This window comes from Canis lupus, chromosome 13 (genome assembly GCF_003254725.2).
Source record: "Canis lupus dingo isolate Sandy chromosome 13, ASM325472v2, whole genome shotgun sequence".
NCBI classification, from domain to species: Eukaryota; Metazoa; Chordata; class Mammalia; order Carnivora; family Canidae; genus Canis; species Canis lupus.
In genome coordinates this window covers 1,715,928-1,738,467 of record NC_064255.1, presented here as the reverse complement: position 1 = coordinate 1,738,467, position 22,540 = coordinate 1,715,928, and the positions used below count along the sequence as shown (strand labels likewise).

The window sequence follows — 22,540 nt, the reverse complement described above, 5'->3', positions numbered from 1 at the left end:
AGGCATCCCTAAAATTCTGTTTTAAATAACCAAATAATGTAGAGTTATTTTTAAATTATTGGGATCAAGTCCAAATCCCCAAGTAACACTCAGGTTAAAATCATCATAGTCCATGAAGCTTCCTTCTCATACTGAAACACTTTGAAAAGGGTAGCAATTTAAAAGATTTTTCATGCAGGTATTTTTCTCTAGTGAAATCATATCAGTCTATGCAGACTTCAAGTAATCTCCTTAGTATAAATCTACCCCTAAACTTGTCAATTTTTTGTTGTTTATTTGACTGAGAAGGAGTAGAAATTAAGTAAGTACTAAGAAGTTCCCACTCCCATAAGGAAAAGCCAATACTTTTTTGGGGTCTCTTTATCTAGGATTAAAAAATGGTTTGTACAGAGTATCTATACTTTTTCCTTTCCTTTTTTTTTTTTTTTTTTTTTTTTTTACTTTTTTCCTATAGGATGCAAACATGTTAAAATAAACTGTATCTGTCCAACTTTACATTAATGTAACCTATTGTGCAGGTTCGGAGATGCTTTGACATCTATGATTCGTTACCACCGAATAGTATGAAGGCATGAAGATGTATACACTTTTTACTTATGCTCCAGGCTACCAACCAGTCCATATTAATAAGACATATTAAGTACTTGGTACATAAAAAGAATTATGCTGTCTACTGCTTGGTATGTAGAGTGAAGTAAGGATGCTGCTTCTAATAGCATTTTCAGTCCTATTGAATGAAGCAGGTGATGAGTGAGTGGCTAGGTGAATAAGAATGTAAACAAGTAAACAAAAAATAAATACTGCTGTATGTGTCTCAAAAAACTTCCAGTCAAAGGACATCTGGGTGGCTCAGCATTTTAGCGCCACCTTCAACCTAGGGCTTGATCCTGGAGACCTGGGATCGAGTCCCGCGTCGGGCTCCCTGCATGAAGCCTGTGTCTCTGCCTCTCTCTCTCACTCTGTGTCTCTCATGAATAAATAAATAAAATCCCTGCATGAAGCCTGTGTCTCTGCCTCTCTCTCTCACTCTGTGTCTCTCATGAATAAATAAATAAAATCTTTAAAAAAAAAAAAAGACAACTTCCAGTCTATTAAGATGAAAACATTGATTTAGAAAACATGAATTTATCACCTCTTATTGGCCTGGCACTATGTGAGGCACCAGCAATGCTGATGAGCTAAATGAGGTCATGTCTATTACCAAAAAATTTAAGATTCGGTCTCTATCCTTCAGAAATAAAGGCAAGGTGTAACACACAGTGCTGTACATTTTGGGACATTCAAAGATGAATCAGACTCTGAGTCTTCCTTCAAAAAAGATAGCAGGGGAGTGAATGCCTTCTTCACTAAAAATAATTACCAACAGGTATAAAGAGTAAAGATTTAAGAAGTAAACATTAAAAAAGTCTAAGAGTGGTTCAAGTAGAAACTGGAGGAATCTGGGAGTATAAGTCATATTTAAGCTTGGCCTTGAAGTCTAGATAAGATGGCAAAAGCCACGGGTTCAGGGGAATGGTAGAAAAATTCAAATAGCAGGACAAAGGAAAGATGACAGGAAAATCATGCATATGTTCAGGGAGCAGGAAGTACAACAAATGCAGACTGTGGATCCTCAGTAACCTTGACAACCTAAAGTCTTTCCAAACAACTGTATCCCCACCCAGATGAAAACTACGCAGATTTCTGTGTAGGAACGATAAAACAGGAGAGATAAGTTAGAGCCTTTAGTTTTAGACTGAGGTCTTACTTAATTCAACAGGCAAAGGGAAAGAACTGAAGGTTTTTGAAGAAAGGAGTGCTATGACCCTAGATAAACTTTCGGATAATTATTCCTGGCTGCTTTGCATATTGGACTGGCTAAAATGAGACAGAAGGAGTCAAGAGGATATTTAATAATATGGCACAGTGGTAAGGGATCATGTGGCAGTAAGAGACTTCATGGAGAAAGCAAAGTGCTCAGCAAAATTTTTTACACACAAAAGTGCTCAGTGAATGACAATGTCTATAGCAATAATAATAATGAAATAAAGTTTCTTACCATTATAGGCATTATCATTTACAGACCACTTCTGTGTGCAAAGAATTTTGCTGAGCACTTTGCTTTCTCATTTATCCTCAAAGCTCCCCAAAGACTCAAAACATTTTGTGACCCTCAAAAACTTATGAAAAGCTAAGAACTCCTACTCTTATTCCCATTTTATAGATGAGGAAATTGAAGATTGAAGAAGTTAAGAAACAGGCCCTAAAGTCAGCATCAGGAATTCAGATTGTTAGCCCAGTGGCAAAGGTAGCAAGTACTTTAGACATATAATTTGGGTTGGAATCCTGGCTTCATCACTCACCAATTATATAGTCTTGGGAAAATTAACTGAGATAATGCTCATACAGTACTTATCATACTTAGCTAATAATATACAAAAATGACTGTCATCATTATCACTATCTTTACCATTTTGAGTCTTCAGATATAGACTTCTACAATTCTTACACATCACATGTTATTTCTTCTCCATCCATATTTGTTTTTTGGAAAAATTAAATCATATCCATTCTATGAGAACATTATTTCTAGAAAAAAATTTTTTTTAGTTTATAGAAACTTTCCAGTTCATTTTACTAGTGTTAAAATAGAAACTAAAGTCAGATTATGCTAAAGAACAGATTTAAAAAATAAAAGGCAAAACATCTACCACAAAATAATTCCTGCTCTTAAAAAGAGTACTCCTTAAAAGTCCACTTAGAGTGAAAAAGCTGTTTTAAGGTAGTGAATTCACCCTGTGACAAGTAAATCTATGCCAGCAATTACCAAACCCAAAGCTGTGGAGTTTTTTGTTTATTTATACTTAGTACTATCTGTATCTAACCAACATAGCTATCTGAGAACTAAATGAGATAATGCATACTACCTAATTGCTCTCATCATCATCATCATCATCATCACCACTGCTGATAACATGTGAATTTTAGGACACATAAATCTGTACTTTGAAAGTCTTTCCAATAGTATCATTTCTGCCAAAAACTACATCACAAAAAAAGCACTGACAAAAATAATAAAAATAAAATAAAAATTATAAATTTTTATATAACTAATTAATTCAGCTTATTGCAAAAGTCATGTATATTTACAGCAATAAGAAGTTTTATAAGTAATGATATCTCATTTTTTAAAATTAAAAATTGTTTTTATTGAACTATAGTAGACATACAATGTTATTTACTTTCAGATGAACGACTTAGTGACTGAGCAACTTTTTATATTATGCTATTGCCACAAGTGTAACTACCATTTGTCACCATACAACACTATTAGAATTAAAACTGTCATTATTTGCAGATGACATGATACTATATATAGAAAACCCTAGAGACTCCACCAAAAATATTATTAGACCTAATAAATGAATTTGGTAAAGTTGCAGGGCACAAAATTAATATAAAGAAATCCATTGTGTTTCTACACACTAATGACAAAGTAGCAGAAAAAGAAATTAAGAAAACAATCCCATTGCAATTGCATCAAAAGAATAAAATACCTAGGAATAAACTTAACCAAGGAGCTAAAAGACCTGTACTCTGATGAAAGAAACTGAATACAACACAAACACACGGAAAGATATACCATGCTCATGGATCAGAAGAAGTTATATTATTAAAATGTTCACACTACCCAAAGCAACCTAGAGATTCAATGTAAAATTGAATCTATCAAAATACTATCAGTATTTTATTTAGAATAAATAAACCTAAAATTTGGAACCACAAAAGACCCCAAATAGCCAAAGCAATCTTGAAAAAAAAGAACAAAACTGGAAATATTACAATCCCATATTTCAAGCTACATAACAAAGCTACAGTAATCAAAACAGTATAGTATTGGCACAAAAACAGACACATAGATCAATGGAACAGAATAGAGAGCCCAGGAATAAATCCACACTTATATTTCATTCTTACATATTTCTTTAACCTGCTTTAAATCAACTCATTTCCTATAGAACACTGCTTAGAGGAATTTAGCTTGAGAATGTTAGGATATCAGCATGATTCGTATCTAATTTCTAATCTAAGAATATTCTTCCAGCTTTCTTAAACTATAACTGACAGACAACAGTGTAAGTTTAAGGTGTACAATATGATGATTTGATACAAATATATATTGTGAAAAGATTACCACAATAAGGTTAGTTAGGAAATCTATCACCTCATACAGTCATCATTATTTTTGTGTATAGTGAGAACATTTAAGATCTACTCTCCTAGCAACTTTCAAGTATACAATATTGTTAACTATAGTTCATCATACTGTACATGAGATATCTAGAACTTATTCATCTGATAACTAAAAATTGGTACCCTTTGACCACCATCACCTATTTTCCCCAGTCCACTTCTAGGAGTATTAATATGATCACCTTTAAAGCCTGAAAGATGATTATATGAAGATTATTCAATAAGACAAATGAGGCCATTTAAGCCTATACTTCATGATGTTTTACATAGATCTTCTAGTAAAGTAGAAAAAAGCTAAAGCACTGGAGTTATGAATGAGAATGTCTGAGTTTCAACTTAAAATGTACAGCATGCTAACTGGCCAACCTTAGACAAATAAATAAAAAGTGATTTTCAATGTTATCTCATTTTAAAATGAGAGTGGAGATTATTTACTTTCTGAATTGTTTAGATTAGGGAACTGTTGAGTGTAGTTTTGATAGAAAAAGAAAAAGATAGCATATTCCAAAATATCAAAAATTTGTTTCTACTCAAAATGACATATGACTTTTCATTAATCTTAACATTTCTGGAAATTTTTTTTTGAGAATGAGAAACAGAGACAAAAAGTTCAATGTTTCAGCAGCAGTTCTCAAAGTGTGGTTTACAGACTCTTCGAGGTTCCTGAAACCCTATCAAAGAATCCATAAAGTCAAAACTAATTTTGTAATAACATTAAGACACAGTATCTTTTCTGCTATGTTGACATAGTACAAAAGCAATGGTGAGTGCCTTACCAAGAACAGAGGCAGCAGTAGCAAAATGAACTAGTTCTCCACTATACAATTATAGTACAAAATGAACTGAATAACAGTTTCATGTAAAAATGTTCTTGATTAAACAGCAAAAATTATTTATTAAGTTCTAACCAATGAATAGATTTGTTTTTAGTATTCACTGGGATGAAATGGGAAGTATGCATAACGTGCTGCTGCTACATACCAAAGGACAGCTGTCTTGAGGGAAAGCAGATGTGCAACTGAACGGCAAGCTCTATTAGCTGATTTATGAAAACACCTTTTTATTTGAAACTGATTGACAAAACTATAGTTTTTTTTATCATTGCCAATAAATACTATCTATTGTATTCACTTTAGCGAAAATATTTGTGAAATATCAAATTCTGACTATTTAAACTATCAAGCAAAAATTAGTATTATGGAAAACTTGTATCTGCTAGCATGAACCTGAGTTTCCTGGTATTTAGACATTTCTAATGAGATAACTGGTAATATCAACAAATGTGAATTTTGAGGTCATGTAATAAACTGTGTTAACTTTTGGAAGATCTGCATAACTAACTAAACAAGTTTTTCCAAATGAATAATGTTACCCAATCATGCATGGAAGTCACTAGAAATCAATTACAAGTCCATTGTTATGGTTTCACATTTCATATGTAGCTAATCTTTTAAGAAACTGCCACAATTAAACAGAGTTACAATATGATCCAGCAATTCCACTTACAGGTATATTCTCAAGACAAATGAAAATACATATATATATATAAGATATGCTTGTGAATGTTTATAGCAGCAATATTAATAGCCAAAAAAGGAAATTTACCAAAGGTCTGTCGATTGAATAATGGACTAAAAAATGTGGTATACATCTATACAATGAAATATTATCTAGCAATAAAAAGAAATGAAGCATCTAATAAAAAGAAAACATTGATACCGACATTGTGTGAAATAAAAGGAGCTAGTCATAAAAAATCACATATAATATGATTCTATGTATATGAAATGTCCAAAATTGATAAATCCATGAGAAAGAAAGTAGATTAGTGGTTGCCTGGGCTGGAGAGGGTGAGAGAGTTGGATCATGGTTAAGGGATGCAGGGTTTCATTTTGGGGGTGACTAAAATGTTCTAAAATTGTGGTGATGGCAGCACAACTCTGAATATATTAAGAACCATAGAACTGCACACTTACAATGGGTTAATTGTATGGTATGTGGATTATATCTAAAAAAAAAAACTGTTAAAAAATAGAAAGTCAATAAAGTAGGTAAAAAGAGAGACTACCATATCTCAAGTTTTATTGTAATAACAATAAAGAAAAAAAAAGAAAAAAAGCAATAAAGAAGATACACAATGATCCTAAAGGTTACTAAAATACTCCCTGTCTGACTCCGTATCTGTGTGAGGCTGGATTTTTCTTCCTACATTTTAATCAAAATAACATAACAGATTGAATACAGAAACAGATAGAAGAATCTACCAGTCTTTCATTAAGGCAAACATTAAAGAGATTTCTAAAAAATCAAGACAATCATTTTTTTTGGACAATATAATTTCCTAAAAACTGTTATTTTAAGTCAGGGACAAATTGCTACAATAGCAAAACACTAACTTTCAAATTCAAATTGGATACACAGTAAACAATTTCTAACACTTTTCTCTGTATCATGTCATCTCCCAACAGATACATTTACGCTTTATGTTGTGTTGTCTGACTCTGGAGATGCCTAGATTTGTCTGAGTTTGGTAGCTCATTGCTGGCTTTTTGAGTCAGTAAGATTAAGTTGCTGGTCATTACTATCAAGTGAAAAGAAGACAGAAATCCTAACCTCATGTAGTATGTTATGCAGAAAACTATTCTCCTGAGGATGTCCACATATTAGTTCCCAGAACCTGTGAACATGTTAGCTTACGTGGCAAAAGGGACTTTGAGCCTGATCTAATCACAAGTCCTAAAAAGCTAAGAACGTGTTTGCTATGGTTAGAGAGAGATGCAAGACAAAAGGTCACAAAGATCCCATCTAAAAAGGACTTGACCTGCCATTGCCCTGAAGATGGAAGGAGAGCAAGAGCCATGGAATGCAAGAGACTTCTACACAGGCAGCAATAAAAAACTGGTACAGTGGTAATGTCAATTTTCACTCAAGACTGTGTGAGGGAGATTTACCATAGACTTAATATGAAATTTCAGCTTCAAGGCCTCTTGGCTTGCAAGGACATTTTACAAGACCCTGAGCCTTGGTTATTTTATATATATAGTTTGTATTTTTAAAAAGGACCAATTTCAGATCCCAGAAAACATATATCCACTTCTGGAAAATGCTAACAATATTAGAGGAATTTCCCCCATAGGGATACACCCCACTTCCAAAGATTCTCAAATATCTTCTGATACTATTGGGGGGGGAGATACCTCAGAATTTATATGAGTATGGTCCCATGAGGAGAGAAACCTCAGGAAAAAATGAGAAAAATGAGAAGTCAACATCAGAAAAAAAAATATATTTTTAAAGATTTTATTTATTCATGAGAGATACAGAGAGAGAGAGAGAGAGAGAGACAGAGACAGAGACACAGGCAGAGGTAGAAGCAGGCTCCATGCAGGGAGCCTGATGTGGGACTCGATCTGGGGACTCCAGGATCACGCCTTGGGCCAGAGGCAGGTGCTAAACCACTGAGCCACCCAGGGATCCCCTCAACATCAGAAAATATTTTTTTTTTCAGAAAATATTTTAAGAGTACTAACAACATCTACTAAATTACTGGGAGTAAATCATCTAAGTATAAGAGACATTTATGGAATGATTATATCCAGAATTAGAGTTATGTATACAATGATGAGAGTTTTCATTTCTCCCCAAATGGTTCAAATTTCAGAACAGAAAAAAGATATTTTTGGTCATTTCTAGAAAGAAATTTCTCTAGTCATATTATCGAGAAATTGAAATTTGTCATTAACTATCAATAAATAAATAAATTAGAAACTGACTTGCTGTAAGGGTTACTTTTTCTTAACTACCTGGTTGTGTCAACTTATCTCAAGGCAACAAACAAGTATTTATTTCTTGGAGCAGCACAGATTACCACTGGAGGTCAGTCTTGGGCTTTCCCTCAGGTCATCAAACATACCAGTGAAAGGAAGGTGAAAGCCAACTAGCACAGTCCAAATCTTAACCTCTCATTGTGTAGATGAAGATACTAGAGCTCTGAGGGACTAAGGAAATGGCTGGCATATAAGGGATTAACTGTAATTGTAATTTATACTATTTATACTATTGTAAATAGTATACTATTTATACTATTAATTGATACTATTAATATCAATTAATACAACTATTATATGGGAAAGGCACATTTATTATATTTATAATACATATCCTATATTCTAAATGAAGAATAGAAAACTCTTGTATAGAACAATTCCAAGTGATTTATGTTGATACTACCCCTTCCCCAGGATCAGACAAATTCGAATTAAATGAAATTCTAAATATACCTGACCAGTACTCCTCAAAACTGTTAAGGTAATCAAAAGCAAGGAAAATATGAGAAAGTGTCATAGTCTAGAGGAGCCTATGAAGATATAACAATAAGTGTAACATGGTATCATTAATGGGATCCTCAAACAGAAAACGTTCATAAAATTTTCTTAGAAAACTGAGGAAATCTGAACAAAGCACAAACTTTAGTTAATAGTTATATCAACATTAGTTCGTTAGTTGTGACAAATGTACCATACATACAAATTTAAGATGTTAATAACAGGGAAAATGGATGCAGGGTATTTAAGAACTCTCCATACTATTTTTACAACTTCTCTGTAAATCTAAAACTATTCTAAAATAAGAAATGCATTTTATTTTGTTTTAAAGATTTTATTTACTTATTCATGAGAAACACAGAGAGAGGCAGAGACACACACAGAAGAAGAAGCAGGCTCCCCATAGGGAGCCCAATGTGGGACTTGATCCCTGGGCCCCTGGATCATGACCTGAGCCAAAGGCAGACGCTCAACCGCTGAGCCACCCAGGAGTCCCAAGAAATGTGTCTTAAAATGACGTATACATTCTAAAAATCAGAAACCTTTAAATAAATTTATTAGTATCTGAGTCTTCATTTTCTTTTGTCTGCCAGGAAGTCAACAGTCAAATCTGAGATTCAGGCCTTGTGGCCTGAAATTACGCTGTGTTGTTGTTCCTCTGGTCTTAATTTTTAGCAATCTTTAAATTTTACCAATATTTGTATGCATCTATATAGATTTCAATCTATATTTACTAGGTAAAAAAAAAATTAAATAAAATAAGCAGATTCCTGCCTTCCATCTCTAAGCCCCGTACCATTTCTTAATAGGTATCTTACATCTTATTTCTGGAGTAAAGAATAATCAAATAGGCACTGCTTCAACTTCCTACTACTAAACTGTTGAATTTATTTATATCTACTTACATCTGAGACCATGCTCTCTTTCTCTCCTTTTGTTCTATTAGAAGAAGTATACTTCTTCCTAACATCAACCCCTCTTGCTTTTATTTTTAGGAAATTATTTTCTCATTATTTTAGGAATGGTACACTGTTGCTTTTTCCTTCTCATCTCAATATATTTCAACCTCCCTTCCAACCGAATCCTGACCATTGACATTTAAACATCCTTGTCTTTTCCGTATTTAGAAATAAAACCAATAAACAACTAAATAATAACCATTTCTTGAGTCTTTAAAAGGAGACAATAGTTCACTGCAACTTTTTTTTTTGGAGGCATCAATGAAATACAGAGCTGGTCAAGAATTCAAGAAGTGCAAGAGAATATAAAGTGCAAGAGAATCCCCATCTGTGGCCTCTGAATTTAGGACTAACTGATACCTATAAGCAAACATGTAGCTGAAGAGTCATTGCCCTTTGTTATCTAACTGAGAACAGCTGGAGAAAGAATGACCTAGAGCACCATCTTTCCATTAACACATGTACTGAGATTAATCAGTTCATTTATTCTATTTTTACTCAGGGAAGATAATAATGAATTACTTATGACCTTTCTTCCTAGGGCTTTCCTCCTTATATACACCTTTTCAAGCAAATGCAGAGAATGCCCATTCCTGTTTTTTTTCCCTCTTCTTCCCTAAATCAGTGCTCAATTCAGCCTCTCGTCATCTGGATTACTACTATGGCTTCCAGTGATCTCCCTATCTAATCCATCTATCACTATTCCAAATGTGAACTTGATAATGTCATGCTGCTTTAGATCCTTCAATAGCTTACCATGCAATACAATAAAATGTAAATTTTATATAAGAACAGTTAAAGTCGTCTATAAACTAGACTTTGCTTAATTCTTTAAAAACACCCACATAAAAATCAGTTAAGACACTGAATGACCTCTAACAGCACCTCTAACCAATACATTCTCAGAGTAGGGAGTGGGGCAAATACCTGGGCTTGGATACTTATTCAGCTATATAACCTTGGGCAAATGATGTGACTTTTGTTTTAATGTAAATTCAACTAATTAACATAAAATGTATTATTAGTTTCAGAGGTAGAGGTCAGTGATTCATCATCTTATATAATACCAAGTACTCATTACATCACATGCCCTCCTTAATGTCCATCATCCAGTTACCCCACTCTCCCACCTCCTCTCCCTCCAGCAACCCTTGGTTTGTTTCCTATGATTAAGAGTCTCTTATGGTTTATCTCCCTTTCTGATTTTGTCTCGTTTTATTTTTTCCTCTTTTCTTCTATGACCCTCTATTTTGTTTCTTAAATTTCACATATGAGTGAGATCATATGATAACTGTTTTCCTCTGATTGACCTATTTCACTAAACATAGTATCTTCTAGTTCCATCCACGTCATTGCAAATGGCAAGATTTCTTTCTTTTCTTTTTCTTTTTATGTCTGAGTAGTATTCTGAGATGTGACTTCTTTGAGACTCAGTTTCCATATCTGTACAATCTGAGACAAAGCCTCAATTCAGGGGGTTATTGTTAGGACTAAAGGAGTTAAGCTATATAAACTACTGAGACCATCTGGCACATAATCAGTATCTAATAAGTGTTAGCTGGTACTATGGATTCTGGGTAGCCACCTCAGTAACATTCTGACATTAATGGAAATCACTGTTAATAGTGGACTTTATGTTTTCCAAATGGGCGAAACTTTTTTTAAAAGCCAGGTTTAGGGATCCCTGGGTGGCGCAGCGGTTTAGCACCTGCCTTTGGCCCAAGGCGCGATCCTGGAGACCCGGGATCGAATCCCGTGTCGGGCTCCCGGTGCATGGAGCCTGCTTCTCCCTCTGCCTGTGTCTCTGCCTCTCTCTCTCTCTCTCTCTGTGACTATCATAAATAAATAAAAATTAAAAAAAAGAAAGCCAGGTTTACCAGAGTGTAATTTGTAAATAATAAAATTTACTCGTTAGAAACATATAGGGGGGATGGTCTTTAACTAATGCATACAGTTGTGTAACCACCACAATCAAAATATAGAATATTCCATGTCCTAAGTATCCTTTTGTGTCTTCCAAATGTGTATTACTGAATGGACCAATTTGTAGAAAGAAAGATGGGACATAGCACATTTGCTGAAGTCTAGGAATCTTAAAAAATATAGAAGAAAGATTATTGGGTTTGGGCTTTGGTGTTTATTTTATATACCTCTATACTCTGTGAGAGGATTTTTAGTCATTTGCTACAGAAAACCTTTGATGAAGAGCCAAAGTTTTAGAAATAAGCAATTTAAAAATGTATGAAATCTCAGATGAGAGTTATATACATTCCCATGGCTCTGATGTTAATATTTTTAAAAAGTTGGTTCTTTTATGTAATAGTAACTGAAATCCCAGAAGTTTGCTTATTAGAACTGTCATATAGAAAACCCAGAAAACCATGGACCTTCAGTTATTTTGAACAGCTAGCTCATTTATCATATTTTTGTTCAGAAAGGTAATAATGAATCAGTTACGAACTATTTTACTACAGTGTTTCTAGACTGTTCCTACTGATATTCAAGTATTTTTGTAGGTCATGAGGAATAAGGCATTAAAAAAAAGCACTGGAAATTTTTTTAAAATCTGAGAAATGAGCAGTTATTAAAGAGATAAGATTCAAGGTCAAAGAAAAGACCTAGAACTTAGTACAGACAGGAAAAAACATGAACATAAAAGAATAGATGAGAAGGACTAGCATTCTAATTGAGGATGAAGATATAGCTCAGGGGGTTTTACCTGTTCTGATCAGCTTGACCGTAACACTATTTTTTTGTAATGTAATTTTATCATGCTTCATAGACAGATATGGTGCTTTATGTAGTTGTTTATTCTTTAGATAGTTGTAGACAAGCCAAGTACAATAAATAATAAAGAGTCTGGAGAAATAGAAACTTTACTTTAGTGGAAATATTTATTACTTTAGAAATATCGAAGACACACTAAGTTCTGTGTATTTTCAGATGGCTAAATTAAATTTCTTTTTGTAAATGAGATTTTCCTTGAAGAACATAATTTTTAGCTACCAAAGAGAGTGTCAGAGCAGGTACCAAGCATGCACAGGATGGATTACCAAGTAAGTCATTACCAGAGACTAAAAGGAAAGGAGATCTAAGGAAGTGGCTAAAACCAAGTGGTTAAGTGGAGGAGGAAGGAGAGAGGGCAAAGGAAGAAATGCTCAATTAGTGTTATAATTGTCTACATTATTCTTCAGGATATGGAGTGTATGGATCAAAGAACCCCACCTTCAGATCCCCAGTGATGTGGTTCTATTCTTTACCCCTAAAAATATGGTTTTTATTTTGTCATAAAAAATTTTATTTACTCTAAAACACTGATTTGAAAATGAGCATGTGTTACTCCTTTTATATACTATTTCTGTAAGTAGGCTTAATAAGATGATTACTTGCTAGCCAGGAGTAACAGAGTAATCACTGCAGCCAAACCCAGGGCAATCTTAGCCTTCTCATCCTTCTGTTTTATCAGTTTTTAAAGTGTGCGCATTGTTTTCTTTTTTAAGAATAACTGTAGCTCCTGGAAACAATGGGTCCAATATATAACCCATATAATATATGTTACAGCTGTTTCAAATCCTAACCGAAATATAGATACTGATACTGTATTAGAATACATTATATTATAGTAGAATCCAGAAAGATGTAGCTATGGTTATGTATGTTTGAACTACCTATATGTGAGGAAAACCTGAGAGGTTCAGTCTAAAATGGATCTGAGCTTAGAAGCACATCTGTTTAAGTTATTATATACTTCAACTAACTTCAACTCCTCTCTATTGCTTACCTACTTAAAACATTTCAGTCCAGTATACGGAGCCCTCCACAATATGTATGTACCCAACCTGTCTCCATTAAGCATTCAGTGAATCACCAATATTTTCCAGTTCTTTTGATGTGTATATTGCATACATCTATCTTTTCTCTATGAACAGAAATAGGAATTCCTAGGAATTAAGGAATCCATTTGCCAACTCATTGCTAACATTTTTCAGCAAATTGTACTGTGTGCTCAGCACTTTGGGCTTTATTATCTCTATCTTAGAATTACTGAAACAGTGTATCAGTGAAGCTTTTGTTTGTCCTTATGTAATAAAAAAACAAATATTACTGGATTAATTTATGTTTATTTTCTTCACATTAAATCTTAAAGTCCAGTGCTGGTGGTAGTGGCTTCATGATGTCACATGCATCTCAGGATCATTTTCTATCTATTTTGCTATCCTTAGTATGTGGTTTTTGTCATCATGTTTGTCACCATGTTTTGCCTAATGGTCACAAGTAGCTGGTCACTTCCATTGTCGTTATTCCAAGAAGGTGAAAAGTAAGAAGCTAAAGACTTTCCCAGAAATCTCTTGGACACTTCTCTTTGTATCTCATTGGCTAAACTGTGTCAAAGGATGTCAGATGATGTCAAAGACTTTTTCTCTCCATCTTTCAGCTTCCCTGGTTTCTGTGAATTCAACTCCTTTCATTTTTAAAAACACAGGTTTTCTTCATGTGATAGTGGTGAAGGAGAATAGAGAAGCATGGTCAAACAAAGCTCCAATATACTTGATAACATCCGGACTTAATCCATAGGAAAAAGAGTTTATCCTTCTCAGTGTATTCACAGAAAACACTCTCCTGGTCTAAATAGTGTGTCCATATCTGGGCTAATGACTGACAGGGGGATGGAGTACAATGATTGACCAGGCCTGTGTCTCATATCTACTCTGGAATGAGAATCCCTATCAAAACCACATAGGAGAATGTTGTTTAGCCAAAAGAAAGGAAGTTCTACCATCAGGTAAAGAGCGTTAGAGAAGCTGGGCAAAGACAATACTTGTCACTATAGCAGCACTGAGCAATTAGTAAGCCAACATTGTTTTTGCCATTTTATGATAACTTTAGGCTTTAGTGGAGATTAAGTTCAAAGTATTGAAGAGAAAACTGCTTTCTGAGGAATATTCTAGCTCTGGCTACCAGGTAACCCTGAAATCTCCGTGGCCAAGGCTATCAGTTATATCCCAATATTCATCATCCCCTTCTTTCATAGTTAAATAATTTTAAGCATGGCACATGGTCATGTGGTAGAAGGATTACATTTCTCAGCCTCTCTTGCAGCTAAATGCAACCACATGACTAATTTTGGGCTGATGGAAAGTGAACGTATCTGACATATGCAACGAGCTAAGTGTGTATGTGTGTATATATATAACCATATATCTTGATCTAGCTCTAATTATTTATCATTGCTTATCTTCCTCATGAAATATATAAGCACTAGAACACCAAAGCAGAAACTTTATATCTTTTGTTTAACGCTGTCACCGTAATATCCATTGTAGTGTTTGATATTTAGAAAAGATTCAATATTTATTGAATAAACAAATAGGTCATTCTTTTCTGCCTATTCAATTCCAACTTCTCTGTGAAGCTAGATCTCTGACCACCTGGCCTAATCTCCTGTTCTGAATCACTCCTATAATACTAATTTTCCATAGAGCACATTTAATACTTTTCATTGACTGCTTTGAGTTCTTAGTTATAAATTCATTTATCTATGTTTTGTTTCCCAACCAGATTATAAAATCCTACAGGGCAGGGATCACAGTGTACTTATTTTTCATACCTTTTTTCAGTCTGTAGCCAGTATATTTGGTATATGGTAAGCCCTCAATGAATACTCCTAAATATGACCAGGAAAGACAGTTTAAGAGAGCCTTAGGAAAACAATGCATTCATTGGATTTCTGGTCAAGAAATATGTATGAGATAAACATAAGCATGGTTAGAAAATTAAAAACATTATGGTTTTTCTTGATGTTTAGTATGTACCCTGAAGCAATGATGCATTTCTAAGCATAAGCTTGTTTATCAGGAGACAATGAGGATATTTTTAATATCTACAAGGCCTAAGTAAAATTGAGACAGGTGTGATAGTTCAATATACCTAAGAAGTCCTTCTCTTGGAGAGGATAGGTAATAAAATACTTAATAACTTTTCCAGGTCTAGATTTTAAGAAATTTAGAGTATTTCCTCCAAGGCTTTCTTGTCCATTTAAGGCTCTGCTTGAATCCATATTTTATTGGTACCTGTGTTTATTGCTTGGTTACAAGTAGTCGATCCAGGTGCCTCTGAAGGGAAACAAATACTCAGCATAGCAACACCAATGGGAAGTCACCACATGCACAACATTCAAAATTCCGATCTCCTTTTTTAATGCAGAAATATATGACCTCTGAGATGGGCTTTCCCACTCATGCCTACAGCAAGACAGAACACTAACATCTTCTCCCACACCAGTCTCAGTTTTCACTTTCAAAACCCAACTCCACTCACCTGTGTTCTCAGGGTATACTTTGCCTCTATTTCCCTCATCTTGCCTAATGTTCTACTCCAAAAAACCTGTCACTACACCACCACTTAAAGTCGCTTCTCCTTTTCTTTACTCTTAAGTTCCTAGTTCTAATTATTCCTAGCAATCCTCAAGTTGGTCAAGTATACCTTGCAAGAGTTTTTCACCATTGACTAAAAAAACAAGAATTTTAATTCCTAAATGAAGAATGACTCCAAAGATTATTTCCACGCTCAAATAGTAATAATACCATCAAAAAAACAACTTCCACCACTATTCCATAGGGCATTTAGTCAATCACAGTTCGTAGCAAAAAAGTCCAACATTTTATATTGTCTTATAGCAAACTGTAAAAGCACACAAGCAAACTATGTTAGCCATATATCATATCCTATTATAATATTTTCTGTACTAATATGTTTCTATATATGAATTCAAATACTTAGTATTTTGGAAGAGTGGGATAAAAATATTGGCAATTTTACTAATTTATATTCATATAAAAATTAGTTACTTGATACTCTATAGTTTCTCTAAACTTTACATTAACTCAAAATCACAATCTTCTCTCATCTGACTCTTTTGTGTTAAGTGGCAGTAGGTTTAGAGAACTACTAGTCCAGAACGGAGAAGGAAGGAAGAACTTAGGAAAAATCATTCTGATGGGGTGAGGGGGTGACATTTTTTTGTAAGTTGCAAAGCATGAAAAATTAAATTGCTGGCACTCAGTAGAGTCACTGGTGGGAGCTGGGGTTCGGATGGAGAAAAGAGGCAGAGATTTTTTTAAAAACCTGAGCAAATAAAGAATGTGGCAATGATCAACTTTAGGAAAAACAATCACAGGAACTATGACAATAATGTACTACTTTGCTAAGCAATGAACAATATTTACATAGACTTTATAAGAAAAATAATTTGTATTGACTTTAAAAATATGCTGTTAGAATATTGAGAAGATGGAAGAGTGGAAAGAAGTTTAAGAGATGGAATCTTCATCTAAAAGAAAATAACAAGTGAATAGGTAAAACATGAATGAGTAAATCAAGAGATGGTAGTCTTTCATTATATACAGAAATATGGGGATAAATACCAGAAGAGTTAAAGTAGTTAAAAAGGTTGAGGTGGGGTTATTAAGAAACTCATACTATTTTGATATGTTTAGTTTAGCAACAGTTGTTCATGTATTACTTTGATAAAAATAAAACTGCATTATAAAAAATAAACCATTTCAAGTTAACAGGCTATTTTTAGTATCTTATCTATACTGCTTATGGTTTCACATATTTCAGATAGGCTACTCAGCTTTCATCTCAGTTTAAAGCAGTCTAACATAAAAGTTGATGCGAATTTTCTACATGCTGTATTTTTTGTGTGATAGCAACTGAAATAAAATGATATAAAGGTAGGGTTTCTTGTTTGTTTTGTTTTTTAACAACTTCTTATATGTCCTATATACTAACAGCTTTAGGAAAACTTATGATTTAGTTTTCTTTTATCATATAAAAAAGGCCTGTATTATTCTTCCATAGATAGACTTGGATAAATTAAAATTTTTTAGTTTTCTGTTTATTCACATTCACTTTCAAAACTTTCCTGATATTTACTGGTTCGTGTTACTGAACTCTCTCTCTTGTTAATTCTTATTGCATGAAAGTTATGATTATATTACTAATAACCATTTTTATACAATTGGGCCTTTATGAGACTAAGATGGTCTTGCAAGAAAGCAAAGAGTTTTTAAAGGGTAAATCAATTGTGTAAATCACCAAAGCTCTACCAGAAATCAAGGATGAGTAGTGGAGCTTTATTTCCAGAGAAAAGTTAGAATTGCACATTTGGATTTGACTCTGAAATTGTCTAGGAGGTTGGCTCTGACCTCAAGTAAATGGCAGGGAACTAGGATGTAAGAAACCCCAAAACATTACTGACTGTTATTCTACTGTCATAGAATCAATTGTTGTCATAGAGATGAATTACAGAACAGAGTATGAAAGGACATGTAATTTGTAAATAGGAGATGCACTTTGGCTTTTTGAATATTAAATGTTTATTTCTCTTATGTTCTTTCTCGGACTGTCATAATATATATAGAGAAACAAGAACGGTTAGTTTAAAAAAGAAATATCCTGGGAGCCAGCAGTCATGAAAGGCATAGCACTCGAAGGGGAAAAATGAAAATCAAAGAATACAAAAATAGAGTGATTGATTCAGTGGCCCCACCTCTTCTAGAGTACATTTTTCAGAGCAAAAACATTAGAAAAGTTTTGATCAACATGAAAGACAATTTGCCTAAACTATCATGTGGTCATTTTATTGCCTGAAGTGCTTGCTTCTCTTTTAGCTATGTACTCTTTAGTTTGTGTGTTAGCTGTCCAAACAATCAAGATTAATATTATATACTGGTTTTAGCAATAATCCTTAGATTATTCCACTGTTTCTCACTTCTATTTTCAAAGGTTTGTCCATCTTTGTTCCCCTTTGTTTAGAGAGTACATGTTTCCCCTACTAACAAAAATCATCCACCACATTCTTGAATAACTTTTAAAATTAATCTTTAAATTAAGCCTGTCAAAGATTGTCTGGAAATATTATCACTATTCAAAGCAAGAAGTAAAGAAATAATAAGAATTAGAGCAAAAATCAATAAAAGCCTCTAGTTAGGCTAACTAAAAAAAAGGGGAGGAAGGAATCAAATTACTAATATCAGTAATGAAAGAGGGGACATCACTATAGATCCTATGGAAATAAAAAGAATAATAAAGGAATATTATAAACAAGTCCATGCCCACACACATCTGATAACCATTTCAAGAAAATGGACCAATTTCTTGAAAAACAATCAGATAAAACTCACACAAGAAGAAACCGAGGATCTGAATAGGCCTATATCTATTAGAGAAACTGAAGCAACAATTAATTAATAACCTTTCAAAAAAGAAAGCATCAAAAAAAAAAAAAAGAAAAGAAAAAAAGAAAGCATCAGGCCTAGATGGGTTTAATGATGATTTCTAGCAACCTTTAAGAAGAGATTATACCACTTCTCTACAATCTCTTTCAGAGGACACAAGCAGAAGAAATATTTCCTAACTCAATCTATGGGTTAGCATTGCCTAATAGCCAAACCAGAAAAAGACATAAGAAAAGGAAACTATAGACCAGTATCTCTCATGAACAAAGACACAAAAATCTTCAACAAAATACTAGCAAATATAATCCAACAATGTGTAAAAAGAATCTTATAGGGATCCTTGGGTGGCTCAGTGGTTTAGTGCCTGCCTTCGGCTCAGGGCATGATCCTGGAGTCCCAGGATCGGGTCCCACATCGGGCTCCCTGCAAGGAGCCTGCTTCTCCTCTGCCTATGTCTCTGCCTCTCTCTTTCTCTGTGGAAAGAAAAAAAAAAAAAGAAAAAGAAAAAGAAAAAGAGAAAAAGAGAAAAGAAGAAAAGAAAGGAAAGAAAGAAAGAAAGAGAAAGAAAGAAAAAGAAAGAAAAAAGAAAGAAAAAGAAAGAGAAAAAGAAAGAAGAAAGAAAGAAAGAAGAAAGAAAGAAAGAAAGAAGAAAGAAAGAAAGAAAGAAAGAAAGAAGAAAGAAAGAAAGAAAGAATTATATACTACCCTAAGTAGGATTTATCCCAAGTATTGCAAGGCTTGTTTAACATTTAAAATTCAATTAGGGCACCTGGGTGGCTCAGTCATTAAGCATCTGCCTTTGGCTCAGTTCATGATCTCCGAGTCTTAGTATCAGCCCAATATCTGGCTCCCTGCTTAGTGGGGAGGCTGCTTCTCTCTCTTCTTCTGCTACTCTGCCCTACTGTGCTCTCTCTTTCTCACCCTCAAATAAATATGTAAAATCTTAAAGAAACCCTCAATTAATGTAATCCATATCACATCAACACACTTAAAATGAGAAATCATATGAATGGATATATAAAGAGCATTTGACAAAATCTAAACCCATTCATGATAAAAACTCTCAGTAAACTAGGAATAGACAGAAGTGACCTCAAGTTGATAAACATTATCTACAAAAAACTCGCAGTGAGAAACCTGAAATTTTCCCACTAAGATCAGACAGAAGGCAAGGATGTCCTTTCTCATCACTATTTTTCAAGACAGGAAGTCCTTGCTAGTACAATAAGGCAAGAAAAGGAAATAAAATTATTACAGTTTGGAACAGAAGATCTGTCCCTGTTTACAGATGGCAGGGCTGTCTATAATAGAAAATCTGAAAAAATCAACATAAAAACCCTTCAAATGAATAAGTGATAACACAAAAGTCAATTATATTACATTTCTATATATTAACAATGAACAAGTAGAATTTGAAATTAAAAACACAATAGCATTTATATTAACATACCAAAAAATGAAATTCTTAGATATAAATCTAACAAAATATATACAAGATCTATATAAGAAAAACTGTAAAACTCAGACGAACAGAATCAAGGAGCTAAGTAAGTGGAGAGATATTCCGTGTTCACAGATAAGAAAAATCAATATTGTCAAGATGTCATCTCTCAGCTTGATCTATAGATTCAATGTATCCCAATGAAAATTCCAGTAATTTGGGCAGCTTGGGTGGCTCAGCGGTTTAGCACCGCCTTCAGTCCAAGGTGTGGTCCTGGGGACCCGGGATCGAGTCCCACGTCAGGCTCCCTGCATGGAATGGAGCCTGCTTCTCCCTCTGCCTGTGTCTGTGCCTCTCTCTTTCTCTCTCTCTGTCTCATGAATAAATAAATAAAATCTTAAAAACACACACACAACACACACACACACACACACACACACACACACAGACATCCAGTAATTTATTTAATGGCTATTGGCAAACTGATTCTAAAGGTTTACAGAGGCAAAAGAGCCATAACAGCTTATATAATAATGAAGAGAAGAACAAAGTTGGTGGACTAACACTACCCTACCTTTAGACTTACTATGAAATTAAAGTAATCAAGACAGTGTGGTATTGGTGAAAGAATGGACAAATAGGTCAATAGAACACAATAAACAGCCCAGAAATAGACCCTCATGAATTTAGTCAAATGATCTTTGACAAAGAAGCAAAGGGAATACGTGGAGCAAAGACAATCTCTTCAACAAATGGAGCTGGAATAACTAGACATTCCCATGCAAAATAATGAATTTACATACAGACCAAACCCCCTTCAGAAAAATGAACTCAAAATGGACATTAGACTTAAATGTAAAACACACACTATAAAACTTTTAGAAGAGAACATAAGAGAAAACCTAGATGATCTTGGGTATGGTGATGCCTGTTAGATAAAACACCAAAGACATGATCCATGAAAGAAATAATTAAAATTAGAAACTTCTGTTCTGTGAAAGATAGCATCAAGTATTCAAGGATAGAAAACAATCCATAAACTAGGAGAAAATATTTGCAAAAGTCACATCTGATAAAGGACTGTTATACAAAATATACAAAGAAACTCTTAAAACTCAGCAGTAAGAAAACAAACCAATTAAAAAATGAGCCAAAGACTTTTACAGACACCTCACCAAAGAAGATTTGCAGATGGAAGATAAGCATATGCATAGGAAAAGATGTTCCATTTCATATATGATCAGGGAGATGCATATTAAAACAATAAGAGATACCATTACACACCTAATAAAATGCCCAAAATCTAGACCACTGAAAACACCAAATGCTAAGATCGTGCAGCAACAGGAACTGTCTCGTTCAGTGCTGGTGGGAGCGCAAAATGGTACAAACTACTTTGGAAGACAGTTTGGTGGTTTCTTACATAACTAAACATATTCTGACCATATGATCCAGGAATTACACTCCTTTGCATTTACCCAAAGGAACTGAAAACTTACATCCACACAAAAGTCTGCAAATGAATGTTTATAGAAGCTTTATTTATAATTGCCAAAAGTAGGTAAAGAGTTAACAAATTCGGTAAGTTGTATATATTCCTAAAACACATCAGAAACCTATGAATTAGATTTCACTGATGTAAGAGATTTATACACTTGGCACAAACAATATAGGAATGTAAAATATTGTTTCCAACCCAATTTGCTTTAAGGACTTCATCAAAAATGCCACAGGGAAATATTTTTTGCTTTATTTATTTTCAGGTCTTATAATTACATCCTTATGGATCCAATAATGTGTATTAGAAAAAATTGATATTTTAGAAACTGCATAGCTCTACAGCCTTTTTAAAAAAAGATACAGCAAAGGGCACCTGGATGGCTCAGTTGGTTAAGCATCCAACTCTAGATTTCAGCTCAGGTCATGATCTCAGGGTTGTGAGATCAAACCCTGAGTAGGGCTCTGTGCTGGGTGTGGAGTCTGCTTAAAATTCTCTCTCTCCCCATCTTCCTCAGCCCCTCCCCCCACTCTCTCTTGCTTTCTCTCAATTAAAAAAACAAGAAAAAAGACATACTGAGCAAATAGAGGTCATGAGTGGTAAAAGATGGTCTAGTATCTTCAGATATAAAAGGTAAAAGCTTTATCATTTTAAAATAATTTTTAAAAAATAAAGATGATTAAGAGACTAATATAATAGTTATAATCCACAAACTGTGGTAGAATGGAAAGAGCACTGACTTGAAAGACTTAAATTAAAATTTCAGTTCCACTGTTTTTAAGTTATGTATGAGTGACTTCAGGCAGGTCACTTACCATCTCTGAGCCCCAAGACCCTAAAAC

At 34.0% G+C, this 22,540-nt stretch overlaps 1 protein-coding gene across 13 annotated transcripts in view; it reads right to left on the bottom strand.

Moving 5' to 3' along the window:
• The window catches only part of VPS13B (vacuolar protein sorting 13 homolog B), a 733,580-nt gene that overhangs the window by 234,267 nt on the left and 476,773 nt on the right, over positions 1–22,540 (bottom strand). The window lies entirely within an intron of this gene.